The sequence below is a fragment of the Miscanthus floridulus genome, chromosome 10 (assembly GCF_019320115.1).
Source record: "Miscanthus floridulus cultivar M001 chromosome 10, ASM1932011v1, whole genome shotgun sequence".
In the NCBI taxonomy this organism is placed as follows: domain Eukaryota; kingdom Viridiplantae; phylum Streptophyta; class Magnoliopsida; order Poales; family Poaceae; genus Miscanthus; species Miscanthus floridulus.
In genome coordinates this window covers 75,286,280-75,302,569 of record NC_089589.1, presented here as the reverse complement: position 1 = coordinate 75,302,569, position 16,290 = coordinate 75,286,280, and the positions used below count along the sequence as shown (strand labels likewise).

General features: G+C 42.3%; 1 pseudogene; it reads left to right on the top strand.

Annotated features, from left to right (window-relative positions):
* The first annotated feature begins 10,276 nt into the window (after positions 1–10,276).
* On the top strand, positions 10,277–12,450 carry LOC136488878 (cycloartenol-C-24-methyltransferase-like; annotated as a pseudogene).
* Positions 12,451–16,290: the final 3,840 nt, after the last annotated feature.

Here is a 16,290-nt window from a genome sequence, read left to right as displayed (position 1 = left end):
CCTACCGTCAGTGGTACTCCCGCATATCATCAACAAGCTAGTCCGCCTCGTGATGCTCGAGCTTGCTCAGATCCTCCTTCAACCTCACTGGTAGCGGCTGGGGAACTGGTGGGAAAATGCTAAAGCGTTGCAGTCATACACATAGAGCATCTTCTTCGCCCAGTTAACTACATTGGAAGGAAGACTGATGTGGAAAAAGCAAGACTTGTAGGCCACCTTGATCCAGAGGTTGCCAGCGATCTTCCTGCCCAATTGGGGGAGAACCTTGAAATAGCGGCAGAAGAGCCCCCAATGCGGCTGAATCCCCGCATACCCTTGGGAGTAAGATGATGCACCTAGGAATCGTAGTAGCGGAGGAGATCGCGGACGAACCAATGCGTTGGGAGATTGAATCCACGAAAGAAGAAGTCAACGAAGACTACAATATCGCCGGTGTTTTTAGCGGCAACATCTTGGCCCAGGGCACAACGTTACCCCAAGAGCACCTCCAGTGCCAGAAAACCTTCTTGGACAAGAGCATCTATGTCCGCCATGGTGGCAGTGACACCTCTCGCGGCAACTAGAGGTGGAACACTTACCACCATTGCCGCACTTGTTGCCAGGACCATATTCGGTCAGTGAACTAATCATCTTGGTTTTGTTTGGTAGGATTTTCTTCGGTGCCATTACTATGGGAGTTTGAGGAAAGATCTAGAAATGGTGGAGTCTGCTAGATCAAAGTGAGAGAGGAGTGAGAACGATTGCTACTAGTGGTGGTGGTGAAAATGTCGAACCGTCTTCAACCTTGATTGCTTATAAATAGACTAGGGTGACTGAACCTTTGGCGGACTCAAGCCCATTGGCCGAAAAACTTGCAGGTGAAAACTGGGTGATCCAGCACTTGGGCCGCAAGCCCGGCCTAGCCCATTATTCAATTAGCACGATCAGTGGATCCAATACTTGGACCATTAAGCCGAACATACCATCATAGAGTGAGGGAGAGTTGAAAGGTCCTAATATGGCTAGAGGGAGGGTGAATAGCCTATTTAAAAATCTACAAGATCACTAGATCATTTTGATTAGTATGACAAATAGTGAAATGCAAACTTGCTCTAGCTCTACAAGGGTTGCAAGCTACCTATCCAACAATTCTAGTTACTACAATCACTAGGCACACAATTTAATAAGTCACTACTCACTAAGAGCTCTCACACTTGTTACACTAAAGAGCTTGCTAAAACTAATTTGTGGGAATGTAAATAAGTGAGTAGGGTGATTATACCACCGCATAGAGGAGTGAACCAATCACAAGATGAATACCAATTCAATCACTGGGAGAATACCAAGGGGCAAGAGACAATCATTTTTTCTCCCAAGGTTCACGTGATTGCCAGCATTAGTCCCCATTGTGTCGACCAAAACTTGGTGGTTTGGTGGCTAATAGGTATCACACACCTAGCCCACCACAAGAGGCGTCGCAAGAACCTACCCACAAGTGAGGTAACTCAATGACATGAGCAATCCACTAGAGTTACCTTTCGGCTCTCTGCCGGGGAAGGTACAAGACCCCTCACAATCACCGGAGCTGGTCACGAACAATCACCAACTCATGCCGATGCTCCTCTGCTGCTCCAAGCTGTCTAGGGGGTGGCAACCACCAAGAGAAACAAGCAAATGCACTTGGAATCACTCCAACACTCACTATGATGATGAATCAATGATGGAGATGAGTGGGAGGTGTTTGCTTAGGCTCATAAGGATATCAAGTATGTCAAAGTGCCAAGAGAGTGAGCCCCAAACCGGCCAAACACTTAAAAAGGCGGTCCCTCGAAATAGAGCCGATGGTCTACCGCGGGCTGACCGGATGCTGCCCTGTGTCTGGTCACCCGATGGCTGCCACGCGTCCCCCATTCAAATCTCGCGCATCGATCGCTAACGTTCAAGTGAACAGGTGCCCCAGGGTTAAAGAATGACCGGACTCATCCCCAAAACGACCGGACTCACGTTCATAGTGCCTCCAATCACGTCTAGTAAGGTTCCAGAGCACAGAAATCATGATTGGACGGATCCGGTCGATGGTGACTCGACTCGCCACGGTGTCCGGTCATCACTGGCCTTCTCTATGCGCCTGCCAACTTGTGACCGGATGCGCCAGTCGGTCCCAAGCCAGCGTTCGGTCCTTCCACCTCGCTCTCCGCCAGAGCAGCACCATCGCTTATAATTGATTGGACACGCCTAGGGTGAGTCCGGTCAGCCCGCGGCCAGCATCCGGTCATGAACTTCTTCCTCTTTTTCTTTTTCTATGTCAACCGCTTCACCCTTGCTTCCAACTTGCAAACCACAAAGTGTAGAACTTGTGTGCACATGTGTTAGCATTTTTCAAAGCATTTTATAAGGGTTAAGGTTAGCACACTAGATTTCTAAATGCATGTGCAAGAATTATGTCACCTAGTGGCACTCGATAAGCCGTTTAGCCAAAGATTTCTCCTCTTTATAGTACAGCTATCGATCCTATGTCACTCACACCTCTATGGTGTCTTGAGTGCAAAACAAAAATCTATCTTATACTTTTACCTTGTTCTTCTCGGTTTTTGTTTTTCTATTTCTTCTTTTCTAAGTTGAGCTTGATCATCTTCAACATATGTCCATCTCCATCTCCATGGACTTCATCAGCATGCTCCACACTTGGATTGCACCAACCTAGCTCATCTCACAAATCATGACAAAGGTTAGTGCTCGGTTTTATCGATTATCCAAAACCAAACTAGGGCTTTCAATCTCCCCCTTTTTGGTAATTGATGACAACCTATTTACAAACATATTCAATGAAATCTTTTTGGATTCATGTTGCTTGCCCAAGCATATTACCATGTGTAAAGATTATGGACAAGTTTCATCAACCCAAATTGGTAGTATTAGCTCCCCCTACATATGTGCTAAGAGTTTGGATTTGAAAGCTCGCACATATGCATGGATTAGAAGTTTGGGAGAGTAATAGCTACCAAATGATGCTAAGGTGTAAAGAATGGACCTTTGAAGCGTGATACCAAACAGAGTTGCCATTTGAACACCATCCTTGGCACCATGATTTGCTAGATATCACTTGAAGAGAAAGGACAAACTAGATACCTTGTGAGATCAACATTAGAAGCAAGGCTCTAGCACCACTTGTTTGTAAAGTATCAAGGTATATCTAGCTATCCTATGCATGCTAGTTTTCATATCATCAATCATTTTCTATGATCTAGCATACACCACACAAGCATGGGTAGGGAATTTTAGAACTTGTACCACGCAAGCAAATATATGTAATGCACATTCAAATGCAACAAACAAGTTTATGAGCTTGCTTCCCCTACTTGTTTGCTTTAAAATTATAATTGATCCCCTTCCTTTCACCTATCTTACAATCTTTGGTTTCTCTACCCCTTTTGCTTATCTTTGGAATTACTTCTCCCCCTTTGTCATCAATAACCACAAAAGGTGAGCTTAAATTTTAGATAGGTTGTGTGAAACCATGATAAGTGAGGACCATTTTCCCAATTTGGTTCAATCTAGATCATTTGCAAAAGATATTTAACTCGGTTTGATCCAAGAACAAGCTTCTTCACACCTCCAAATAAGGGTTATCTTGTACCATGTTGAGTTAAACACTTATAGCTCATTTTCTAGATTAAACACTTGGTTCACAAGCCCACAAACATTTCATATGCTACCACTAGATCATTTCAAGCATACAAGCAATAGTGGTACCATACAAGCATAAAATTCTTTTGATTTTCATGAATGAGCCTAAGACATGATAGGAATGACTAGATGAACTAGACAAGTCCTTAGCAATGGATGAATAACATATCAATCAACTTTACCTTGCTTTACTCGAAGGAGAGGCATGTCATATAATGGGGGTGCATCAACACATATTTGAGAAGTCAAGTATGTTTAATTCATTCCTTAGCTTGCAAAACCTCTTCTCATCAAAGTGGCTTGGTGAAGATATCGGCAAGTTGATCCTCGGTGCCCACACTCTCAATACAAATGTCCCCTTTTTGTTGGTGATCTCTTATGAAATAATGGCGGACATCAATGTGCTTTGTTCTTGAATGTTGAACCGGATTGTTGGTGAGCTTCACGGTACTCTCATTGTCACATAGCAATGGCACTTGTTTGAACTTGATTCCAAAATCGCTCAAAGTAGCCTTCATCCAAAGTAATTGAGCACAACAACAACCGGCCAAAATGTACTCTGCTACACTTTTTTTCTTTTTTGACTATGTTGACGATAGTTATAATACATATTTTAATCGTCAATTAAACATGCATAAGGGTATAAACGAATCACCAAAGTAGACTTAGGGGTTGAAACTAATAAATTCCACAAGTTTTGGTGAATCTGTGTTTCCAGCGGGGTTTAATCAGAAAACCGCCAAGGAGGGCCTAATCGTCAAAGGAAAATACGAAATCCCGCCGTGGTACCTATGTGGGAAGACTCTAGAAGGATCCAGAAGCCATGTCACCGAAGTAGAAGGCCAGAGGATGACATGTGGGGCCACCCAGCCCCACTATCAGGCCGCCTAGCCCCTGGTGGGCCCACCTATCAGCCAGCTACCTATGTCGGTTTTCCACCGCCTTTGAGGATGCATCTAGGCCATTGCTTAAGTCGGTTTGATCTAAGGGCTCACGTTGGACCCCCAGGGCTATATAATCTAGCCTGCACCACCTAGAGGCAATGCTCATTTGATACTGAGAGCTGAGAAGCCAGGAAGCCTAATTCATATGTCCACCAGGATCAGAGCCAGCAATCAAGAGAATATTAGTCCTCCATAGAATCTAGTCTAGTTCTAGAAATAGAGAGATAGAGTGTGAGAGAAGAGTTCTGGAGGAGTCCTAGCCTGTCGGTGCTCTCTCTATGGCTTGTACCTGGTGGAATCAAGTTCTTCTTGAGCTTGCTTCTGAGATTTCTCTGGTAATCGACTTCTAATTTAAGTAAGCATCTTGTTCATATTGTTCTTTAGGTTTGTGACTCTCTTTTGAGTACTTTAATCCATGTAGCTCCTAGGTTAAAGTAGTATTTGTAGTGTAAGCGTGGTGCTTAGACTCAGTTACTCGTAGATGTACTCCATTTTCTGGATTGGTGGTAGCTCGCGAGGGTGACTTTTATAGTCTCGTTGAATCCTCTGTAGTCCACCTCCCATTAATAGTACTAGCAGGACAGCATTGCTATAGGAAACATACTATGCCTATGTTTTCTCTAGTATTATCTCCTTGATTGAACAATAGAAGACAAAGCTTACCGAAGTTAGAACTATAAGACCTTAGTAGTCTCCTCTACGCTCCTATTATCTAGCCTAGATTGTGAAGCTAGGATAAGTTAGATTTGGTTATTCTCACACATATTTCCTTGGGTTTGATATAAAACTGGGTACTCCCGGTGAAGTGCTACATTGGTATAATATCCGTGCACTTGTGGATTATTCTATGTGCATTAATTTATACCAACAGACGACCAAGACACAAGTGATCTCCCCAACAATTGACATATTCCCGATGTGCTCTTTCTCTCAACCTCGCATCCCGCATAATCGGAATCCAAATATCCAATGAACTCAAATCTTACTCCTTTGGGATACCAAAATCTCATATTTTGTGTATGCTTCAATTTCTTTGTTGCCTTCAAATGACTTTCTCTAGGTGAGGCTTAAAATCTAGCACACATGTATACACTAAACATCACATCCGGCCTTGATGCGGTTACATAGAGTAGGCTTCCGATCATAGACCGATACATCTTTTGATCCACCATGTTGCCACTAGCATCACTATCCAAGCTTTCATTTGTCCCCATTGGTATACTAATAGCTTTAGCATCATCTATTCTAAACTTCTTGAGCATGTCTTTGATGTACTTGCCTTGACTCATGAATGTGTTACTCTTCAATTGCTTGATTTAAAGACCAAGGAAGTAACTAAGCTCTCCAATCATGGACATCTTAAACTCACTTGCCATCATGTTTTCAAACTCCTCACACAAATCTTGACTGGTTGATCCAAAAATAATATCATCAACATAGATTTGCAATACAAACAAGTCATTGCCTAGCTTCTTAGTGAAGAGAGTGGTGTCAACCTTGCCTATCTTGAATCCCTTAGAGAGTAGGAAATCCCTCAATCTCTCATACCATGCTCTTGGTGCTTGCTTCAAACCATACAAAGCCTTTCTCAACTTGTATGCATGGTTCGGTTTCTTCTCATCCTCAAAACTAGGAGGTTGCTCAACATACACAAGCTCATTGATGTACACATTTAGAAATGCACTTTTCACATCAATTTGGTACAACTTGATGTTGTGGGCACAAACATAGGCTAACAAGATCCTAATTGCTTCCAATCTTACAACTGGGGCTTAAGTTTCTCCAAAGTCAAGACCTTCAACTTGAGTGTATCCTTGAGCCACTAATCTTGCTTTGTTTCTCACAACTATCCCATCGTGATCTTGCTTGTTCTGAAAGACCCACTTAGTTTCAATCACATTATGATCCTTAGGTCCCTCAACTAACTCCCATACTTGGTTTCTTGTAAAGTTGTTTAGCTCTCCATGCATAGCATTCACCCAATCAACATCCAACAAAGCTTTATCTATCTTCTTAGGTTCAATGGAAGGCACAACTGAGAAGTGTTCACAAAATGATGCCAATCTTGATCTTGTTTGTACACCTCTTGAGATATCACCAATGATAGAATCCAATGGATGGTCTCTTGCAACATTGGTTGGTTGGAGAACTTGCACTTGATTGATTGCATTTGATTGATCACTTGGTTGAGATGATGAATTAGCCACTTGTTGTTGATCTTGCACTTTGTCATCACTAGCACTTGCTTGAACTTGATCATGAGAACCACTAGTTTGCACATTTGAGTTAGAGAGCACTTGATTCTTATCATCTTCAACATCAATCGCCTCTCTAGGCCTTATGTTACCTATATCCATGTTCTTCATTGCATTGACCAATTGAGTGCCTCTTACATCATCTAGATTCTCATGTTCCTCTTGGGAACCATTGATTTCATCAAATTCCACATTATGAATCTCCTCAAGAGTACCACTAGCCAAATTCCAAACTCTATAAGCCTTGCTAGTAGTTGAGTAACCAGGCAAGAAACCTTCATCACATTTCTTCTCAAACTTACTCAATCTTGTGCCTTTCTTCAATATGTAGCATTTGCAACCAAAAACCCAAAAGTATGCAATATTGGGCTTTCTTCCATTTAAGAGCTCATAAGGTGTCTTCTCTATCATAGGGTGACAATAGAGTCGGTTGCTATAGTAGCAAGCCATGTTGTTTGCTTTGGCCTAAAATGAATGACTCACATTGTACTCACTCAACATTTATCTTGCCATGTCAATCAAAGTTCTATTCTTCCTCTCAACTAGGTCATTTGATTGAGGAGTGTACTTGGCCAAAAATTAATGCCTAATCCCAAATTCATCACACAAATCATCAACTCTTGTATTCTTGAACTCACTTCCATTGTCACTTCTTACTTTCTTTATGGTTGTTTCAAACTCATTGTGAATTCTCTTGATGAATGTCTTAAAGGTTGCAAACATATCACTCTTGTCAATAAGAAAGAAGACCCAAGTGTATCTAGTGAAACCATCCATAATTACAAATCCATATTTGTTTCCACCAATGCTAGTGTATGTGGTTGGTCCAAACAAGTCCATGTGCAACTACTCAAATGCCTTAGATGTACTCATCATACTCTTCTTACGATGTGTGTTATCAACTTGCTTTCTGGCTTGACATGCACTACATAGCTTATCCTTCTCAAATGTGACATCTTTCAAGCCTCTAACTAGATCATGCTTAATCAATTTGTTCAATTATTTCATTCCAACATGACCAAGCCTTCTATGCCATAACCAACCCATGCTAGACTTAGTGAGCAAACATGTTGATAATTGAGCTTCTCTAGCATTGAAATCAACCAAGTATAGATTCTCATATCTAAATCATTTGAATATCAAGTTAGATCCATCTACACTTATTATCTCTACATCATCCACACCAAATATGCACTTGAAACCAAGATCACAAAGTTGAGCTACCGACAATAAGTTGAAGTTCAAGCTCTCTACTAGTAGCACATTGGAAATGCTTAAGTCGTTGGATATTGCAATCTTACCACGACCCTTGACCTTGCCTTTGCCATTGTCACCAAATATGATACTATCAATCATATTGCTATAATTTTCATTGATTGAATTGAACATTCTTGAGTCATCGGTCATGTGTTGTGTGCACCCTCTATCAAACACCCAATGCCTTCCTCCGGTTTTACATTTGACCTACAAAAGAAGATCAATTCTTTTTGGGTACCCAAACTTGCTTGGGTCCTTGAAGGTTAGTTACCAAGGTCTTTGGTACCCTCATGGCCTTCTTCTTTGGGCCACGATTGGTGTACCAATGAACTTAGCCTTTACACCATTGACACCCTTAACAAGCATGTAATAAGAATCATATCTAATTGAGGATACATTAGGTTGTTTGTTCTTGTTAGTCTTGCAATATTGCTCTATATGTCCAACTTGCTTGCATCTATTGCAAAACTGACCATTGCCCTTCACAAAGCTAGATTTGGGAGTGACAAAGGCCACCTTGCCTTTCTTGGGGGTATAGCCTAATCCCTCTTTGTTGAGAGAAAACCTTTAGCTACCCAAGCACTTTAGCAAGCGGGCATCTCCACTATATGCATTGCCTAAGGCATGAGTGAGCTCATTTACTTCCTTCTTGAGGGTCTCATTTTCCACCATTAGTGAGGCATCACAAGTGAAACCATCACTCAAAGGTGATATGGAAGTAGTAGTGCTACAAGAAGGGTTAGTGGGAGCAACAACAATGGGTCATGGGCAACGCACAGGCTGGCTGGCTGGAGACCTGGCCATGGCTTGCTGCGGCGTGGAGGAGGCGGTCAGGAGGCTTGTAGGACGCAGCTGCGGCGAGGAAGGCAGCGATAGCGATGCTGATCGTCAGGAATGAGCTGGCACGGCGTCGGTACTCACGAATTGTGACTTGACTGAGCAGGGAAGTGGCCGGACGTCGGGCTCCTCACTTGTATCGGGCGTATAGTTGCAAACGGCGATGGGCACCCCACCAGCCCGCTGGGCTGCCAGCGCCGCAAGCCTGCCTTAGCCCGTGCCGCAAGCCCGCATCGTCCGGCGGGCGCCGCGAACCCGTCTCGACTCGATGCAGCGAGGTGCGAACCTCCCTCCCCCTCCGCCGCCGCCGCCTCTGCTTCCACGGCTGGCTAATACGTACTCTTCCAGCATTGCGCTGCTGGACCGCTTCGGGCGCCTGCTATGGTTTGGAGGGGGTTGTCGGGCTGGGTCTGAAGACCAGCTCCATGTTTTTTTTTGGCTGAGGATAGGGGCTGCAGGACAACTCTAGGAAAAAGATTGATTTACAACAACTCCAATACACACCAGTTGTTTTCCTTTTTATAAAATTCCATCAGACTTAAATAAAAAGATTGACTTAGGAAATCTTTAGAAATTGATTTATTTGTGGATTGAGAGTGGTTTGTTAATCTGTTTACCCAAATGATTTGACTTAGGACATCAGACTTAAACCTTTTTGTCATAATCTGTTCTATATCCGTTCTGTGATAATTTGTTTACCTAAAATTGTTTTTTTTTATGCAGAATAATACCATGAAGTAATGTCACAGTCCGGGGCCTCAAATGTTTCTAGGGCCTTTCAAAGGCAAAACATCGCCAGGAATCAATTTGAATCAGCCGTTGAACAGTACTGTCTCTGTCTTATCTTCAAATGCCAAACATTGAAATCAGTCCCTTGCTAATGTGTGGTGATATGTGACTTAGATGCTACTCCATCTATTCTAAATTATAAGTTGTTTTGACTTTTCTAGAAATATAGTTTTTATATGCATCTAGATACGTGGTCTACATATACAGTAAAGACGACTATGTATATTAAAAAGCTAAAATGACAAAATTTGTAACAAAGGGAGTAGTAAATGTCTATGTATTATCTTTAAATTAAATGCCAAACCGTAAGCCCTGTCACTGGAGCAAGGGTGTGAAATTAAAACGTTCTACGGGAAATATAACTAAACAAGGGCTGGACCTCACTGCTCCATCAATGTGGCAGGACGTGCTACACTTCCAGGGTGTGCATCGTGGCAGGTTGGCGATTAAGTGAAAAAGGACGAGACATGAGACAGTTAGGAAGTAGTTTACAGTTGAAGGAAGGAGCAGATATGGATGGATGGATGGATGGACATTCAGTGGTTAAAAGTACTGCAGGTCTTGGATCATGTCTTCCTTGTTAATCTGCAGGTCTTGGATGTAGGATGTGGAATTGGGGGGGCCCTTAAGGGAAATAGCCAGATTCAGGTAATGAGTTAAAAAAATAAACTGCCATATTATACAGATGTCTCAATGCTATTTGTTATTCTAGCTCAACAGATATAACTGGACTGAACAACAACGCTTACCAGATATCAAGGGGCAAGGTTTGGTTATTCTGACTTATTCTTCAAGAAGTACAATATTAAACTTGTTAGCATATATACTTTTGCGTCAGATGCAATATAGGCTATTTGCATTTCAGGAGCTCAATTTTTCGGCCGGTCTGAGTGAGCAGTGCAACTTCATTAAGGTGAAGTTGCATCCGCTATCAGTAAATTATAATGGTTTTCGTCGGGTCATGACCTTTCTTTATACTAAAATCTAATGTGCCTTACTATCTTTTTTGGCAATTGTAGGGAGACTTCATGAACATACCATTTCCTGACAACACCTTTGATGCAGCCTACGCAATAGAGGCCACAATTTATGCTCCTGATGTAGTAGACTCACAAAATAAACTGCAAACTAGAGTTATGTTTTTGAGTGAACACACAGTCCAGTGTTGCTGAGGTTGTTTTTGGTATCTGGCTATTACAGATAGGTGCCTACAGGGAGATATACCGGGTGCTGAAACCTGGTCAATATTTCGCACTAGATGAACTGTGCTTGACTGATAAATTTGATCCAAACAACGCTAAGCATAGGGACCTCAAGGCCAAAATTGAGCTCGGCTGTGCCTTGCCTGACGTCCGTACCACTCGTCAGTGCATCCAGGCTATGAAAGAAGCTGGATTCGAGGTGCTGTACTAAAACCATCAGGCTATGGTTTCAATGAGACAGATCTAGGTCAAATTACTTTGGGATATATAGCGAAATGACTCTTCTGTTTCATTTTAGATTGTCTTGGCGAGGGATCTTGCTGAGGACTCTCCATGCCCATGGTACTGGGACATAGATGCCCACCTTTTCTCATGGAGCAGCTTCAGTTACTCTGGTGTCGCAAAGTTCCTCATGCGTGCAATTGTAAGCCCTTGTTTAGTTTCACCCCAAAATCCAAAAAGTTGCTACAGTACCTGTCATATCGAATGTTTGCGGCTCGTGCATGGAGCATTAAATGTAGACGAAAAGAAAAACTAATTGCACAGTTTGGTGGGAAATTGCGAGACGAACGTTTTAAGCCTAATTAGTCAATGTTTGGACACTATTTGCCAAATAAAAACGAAGGTGCTACAGTAGCCCCAAAATCCAAAATTCGCGAACTAAACAAGGGCTTAAGTTACAGGACTGTACTGAGACATGTTTTTAGGTAGTCGTATGATCTGCAGGCTTTTGTGGGTAAGAATGTCTCAAGCTACTGCTTTATCGTTGATTTTATTGCAGGCTGGTACACTGGAGTTCCTCCGGATTGCTCCGAAAGGCAGCAGTAAGCTTGTTAGCATGCTGCATACTGCATCCAATGACCTCATCATAAGCTGTCGGTAAGTCTTGAAAGGAAGGCCATGTTTAGATTGCAAAAAATTTCAATCCGATAAATAGTAATACTTTCGTCTTATTTGGTAAATATTGTCTAATCGTGGACCAACTAAGTTCAAAAAATTTATCTCGTGATTTCGAACTAAACTGTGCAATTAGTTATTTTTTACCTATATTTAATGCTCTATGCAAGCGGCTAAAAATTGATATGATGGAGAGAGAGTGAAAAAATTTGGAATTTAAAGGTGATCTAAACAAGGCCGAAACTACAATGTCCTTATCAGAATCATAGAGTTGAGCAACCAAAATAAAATTTGAAAGAAATAATGGACGATGCATGATCACAGGGAACAGATCTTTACAATGACCTTCTTTGTCCTTGGCCGGAAACCTCTCAAGGAAAGTGATGTTTAAAGCAACCTACAATATATATAATGTCTAATGGAGAAAAGAATAAAGTTTCGTCGGATCCTTCTCCATTAAGCCTTATAAGATATATATATATACTACGGAAGATGCTTGCTTGCATATGTAATCATATACAGTACTAGATTACTGATTGTGATGTATTTGAAATAATCATATTTGCCTTCAAATGTTATAGAAGATGTTTGTTTGCACATACACTATACCAGATTACTAATTGGGATCGTCTATGTGGAATAAGTATATTGTAATGTTGAATTGTGACTCAAATACTACTTAGATTAGGATCTGCCATAATGCAACTATCAGAACGGTCCGTGACTTTATGTCCGGACGTGGCTCCCCAGGAGAAATCCCCATTCGAACGGAAGACGACCCATGATCGATGAATCTGATACCAAGATTATATAGGGATAAATAAATAAGAGGAATAGTTCAGAGAAAAGCAAGGGCAACTTTGAGGAGTTCGAGTTGAGTTGAGATTGAGTTCTCTGTTACACTTATACCTTGTTTGTTCACCTGGAGCTTTCTCATCAACTAAACAGCTACAGCTAGTTGCTCCATTCTGGGCTGCTGACCCATAGCTTGGGGGGTGCTGAACGCTTGGTCACCACTGATCTGATCATCATATGACCTGCTGACACACAGTTTCGTCATCATGTCAGAAGGCTCTCTACCAGTGCACAATTCCTATTTTAGAGCATGTTTAGTTCCCACCCCAAAATCCAAAAAAGTGCTACAGTACCCCTCACATCGAATCTTGCGATACATGCATGGAGCATTAAATGTAGACGAAAAAAAACTAATTGCATAGTTTGGTTGAAAATTGCGAGACGAACGTTTTGAGCCTAATTAGTCTATGATTAAACACTATTTGCCAAATAAAAACGAAAATGCTACAGTAGCCTAAATTTTCAAATTCAGGCAACTAAACACGCGCTTATGCTGGAAGATTGCAAATTGTGAACTCAGTGCTTTCATCCCTACCAGCCTACTATATGTGCTCCCTAAAACTACCGGTATCTGTCATTGAAGCAATTGACAAATATATGAAAAGCTGTCTTTAGAGGCAATGATTTCAGAAGGAAAGGGTACAACCTTGCAGCATGGAAATTGGTTATGAAGCCCAAGGAGAAGGAGGCTTTGTGGGGGCTATATCAGAATAGGTTGTTTTCAGTAAACTCAGTGTACAAAGCTTTGTTAGGAGTAGAAGCTATACCATATAACATTTTAATCTAGAAACTTAAATTACCTCTCAAAATCAAGGTCTTTATGCGGTACATGTACAAGGGAGTAATTCCCCAATTTTTTATAATTTGACTCTATTTTTGAACAAAAGTTACATTTGGCCTCTGAGAGACTTAAAATCATCTTTGGATGCTGGGGTCGGCGCCAGCGCCAGGACTCATGGCATCAAGGTAACACGTCTCGGCATCACAGATCTTGACGCCGAGGTGCCTGGCCGAGCACAGTAATGCATCCTAGGTGATGTTGACGTGACCGATACCTCTGCAATAGAATACATAGCGCAGAGCATGGATAACCACGTGTGGCCACCACAGCTCCACGTGTGGCCGCCGTAGCTTTCTCTAGGGCTCTATCTCACTCTCTCACGCTCTACGACGTGAAGGCTGAAGGATATTAATACTCGTCTGCTCACTGCCGGGCGATGCCATCCGCGTCGCACATGGCTCTACTGCCCACTGTCCATGCTGCCGTGACCGGTCAACAAATAATAAAAAGAAAGCCATCTTCCACCGCTCCCCAACGCCTTTCAATACAAACCAAACGCTGACCGCTATACAGTGCCGCTGCACCGCGCACAACTTCCGCCTCACTGCATACGGGTACACTAATGTAGCCCTACACCGAAATTAATGCGACTCGACATGATGTATCACACATCACACATAATAATAATAATGTTAAAAATACTCATATAGTACTACTAGTAGCGTATCGATCTGCACTTGCACTGCACGCGTCCCTATCATGCAGGTTGAGACGTGACGTGGCACCATCGTCTTCACAGCTTCACGTAGCACAGTACGAGCGGTGCAGCACTGTGCAGCAGCCAGTGAAAGGCGCTGGGAGCCGTGGAAGATGGCTTTCTCTTTATTATTTGTTGACCGGTGACAGCAGCACGGGCAGTGGACAGCAGAGTCGTGCGCGATGCGGACAGCATCTCTTTGCAGTGAGCAGAGAAGTATTAAGGGGGTGTTTAGTTCCTCAAACTCTTGAATTTGGCACTATATAAAAAAAAAGATTTTCAGTCATATCAAACTTACGGTACATGTATGAAGTACTAAATGTAGACAAAATCAAAAACTAATTGCACAGTTTGATTATACTTTACGAGACGAACGTTTTGAACCTAATTAGTCAATGGTTGGACAAGTATTACCAAATAATTTGTCAGCGCCAATTCTAAACAACTAAACAAGGGCTAATATCCATCAACCTTCACGTCACAGAGCATGAGAGAGGAAAAGATAGAAAAATAGACCAACATTTACAAAGTCAAGTTAGTTCCATTAAACAATTCACGAAATAGATTAGCAAAAAAAAATACTCCACAAAATATGTTTCAATTATAGATGCCTATATATATTTTAACCAAAGAATTCATAAAAGTAAATTTTTTTATTAACTACTAGGGCGGCATGGAGACGGAAGAACAGCACGCAGCGAAGGTTGAAAGGCGCCACACCACACATAATCAAAACTCATTATTTATTTACTATTTTGGATAAGGGTCAGGCTGAAGATCGATATATGTATATCTACTCCGGATGATATGATCATGTACGCATGCATTAAATCGAGTTCTTCGTCTGATCTCCTGCACGTCGCCTTGTCTGCTCTCTCTTCATCTGCTAGGTACTGTGCACGCTTTGAATGCACACTCGGCGCTACGCACTTAGGCCATGTTTAGTTTCAAAAACTTTTTCTAAAAAATGCTATATAGTTATTACATCGAATTTTGCGATACGTGTATGGAGCATTAAATGTAGGCGAAAAAAACAAATTGCACAGTTTGGTTGGAAATCGCGAGACGAACGTTTTGAGCCTAATTAGTCCATAATTGAATACTAATTGCTAAATAAAAACGAAAGTGCTACAGTAGCCAAAATCTCAAACTTCACCCAACTAAACCAGGCCTTACTTTTTCCGATATATTTACGTTGTTTTATTACTATATTTAAAATAATTTTTTTAGTGTAATTTATTGAACAGAGTGATATAATTTAAGGATAATTGTAGATCTCAGATAAATATATGCTAAATTTTTCAGAAAAAATTATAAATTATTTCTATGAATGTATTGCATATATCTGAAAATACTAGTTAAATATGTCAAATTCTTCGCAAATTTCGGAAATTATCCAGAGGTCCTGCTTCCTGACTTCGCAGGCGCATGGCCTCCCGTGCGCAGGTTCGCAGGCACGTGACCTCCTAGGTGTGCAGGCAGGATTGGCGTTGTGGCTGCGATCCGTGTGGCCATGTGTGTGGCTGCCTGGGGTTTGGCCACTGGATACTCGCCACGTGGCGGTGGTTTCGCAAGACGGTGGGATGCAGCCGGTGGTTTTTGCAAACCGACGTGGGAAACGGAGTAAAGAGAACCGGCGCTGCAGGCTGCTGGATGGCTCGGGCGCCGGGCTCTAAGTGATGAGGCGCGCCGCACGTGTCTGATCTAGGCTGTGCGCGCATGTGGCGCGCCAGGTCTTCCGCCTGAGAACGTCGCCTTTGTCCAGGGCCCCACCTCTCTCTCTTCACTTGGGCGCACGCTTTGAAGCCGGTACCTCGGTGCCAGAATAGATGGCGCCGAGGTACCGGCCACGTGAACGCCATCTTAGATGCTCTACTGTGCACGGCTAGACATCTTGGTGTCAAGATCTGTGGCGCCGAGATGTGTTACCTCGGCGCCATGAGTCCTTGAGCCGACCCCAGAGTCCAAAGATGAGTTTAAGTCTCCCAGGGGGCCAAACGTAAATTTTCTTTAAAAAAAGGCTAAATTATAAAAAATTAGGGGAGTAATT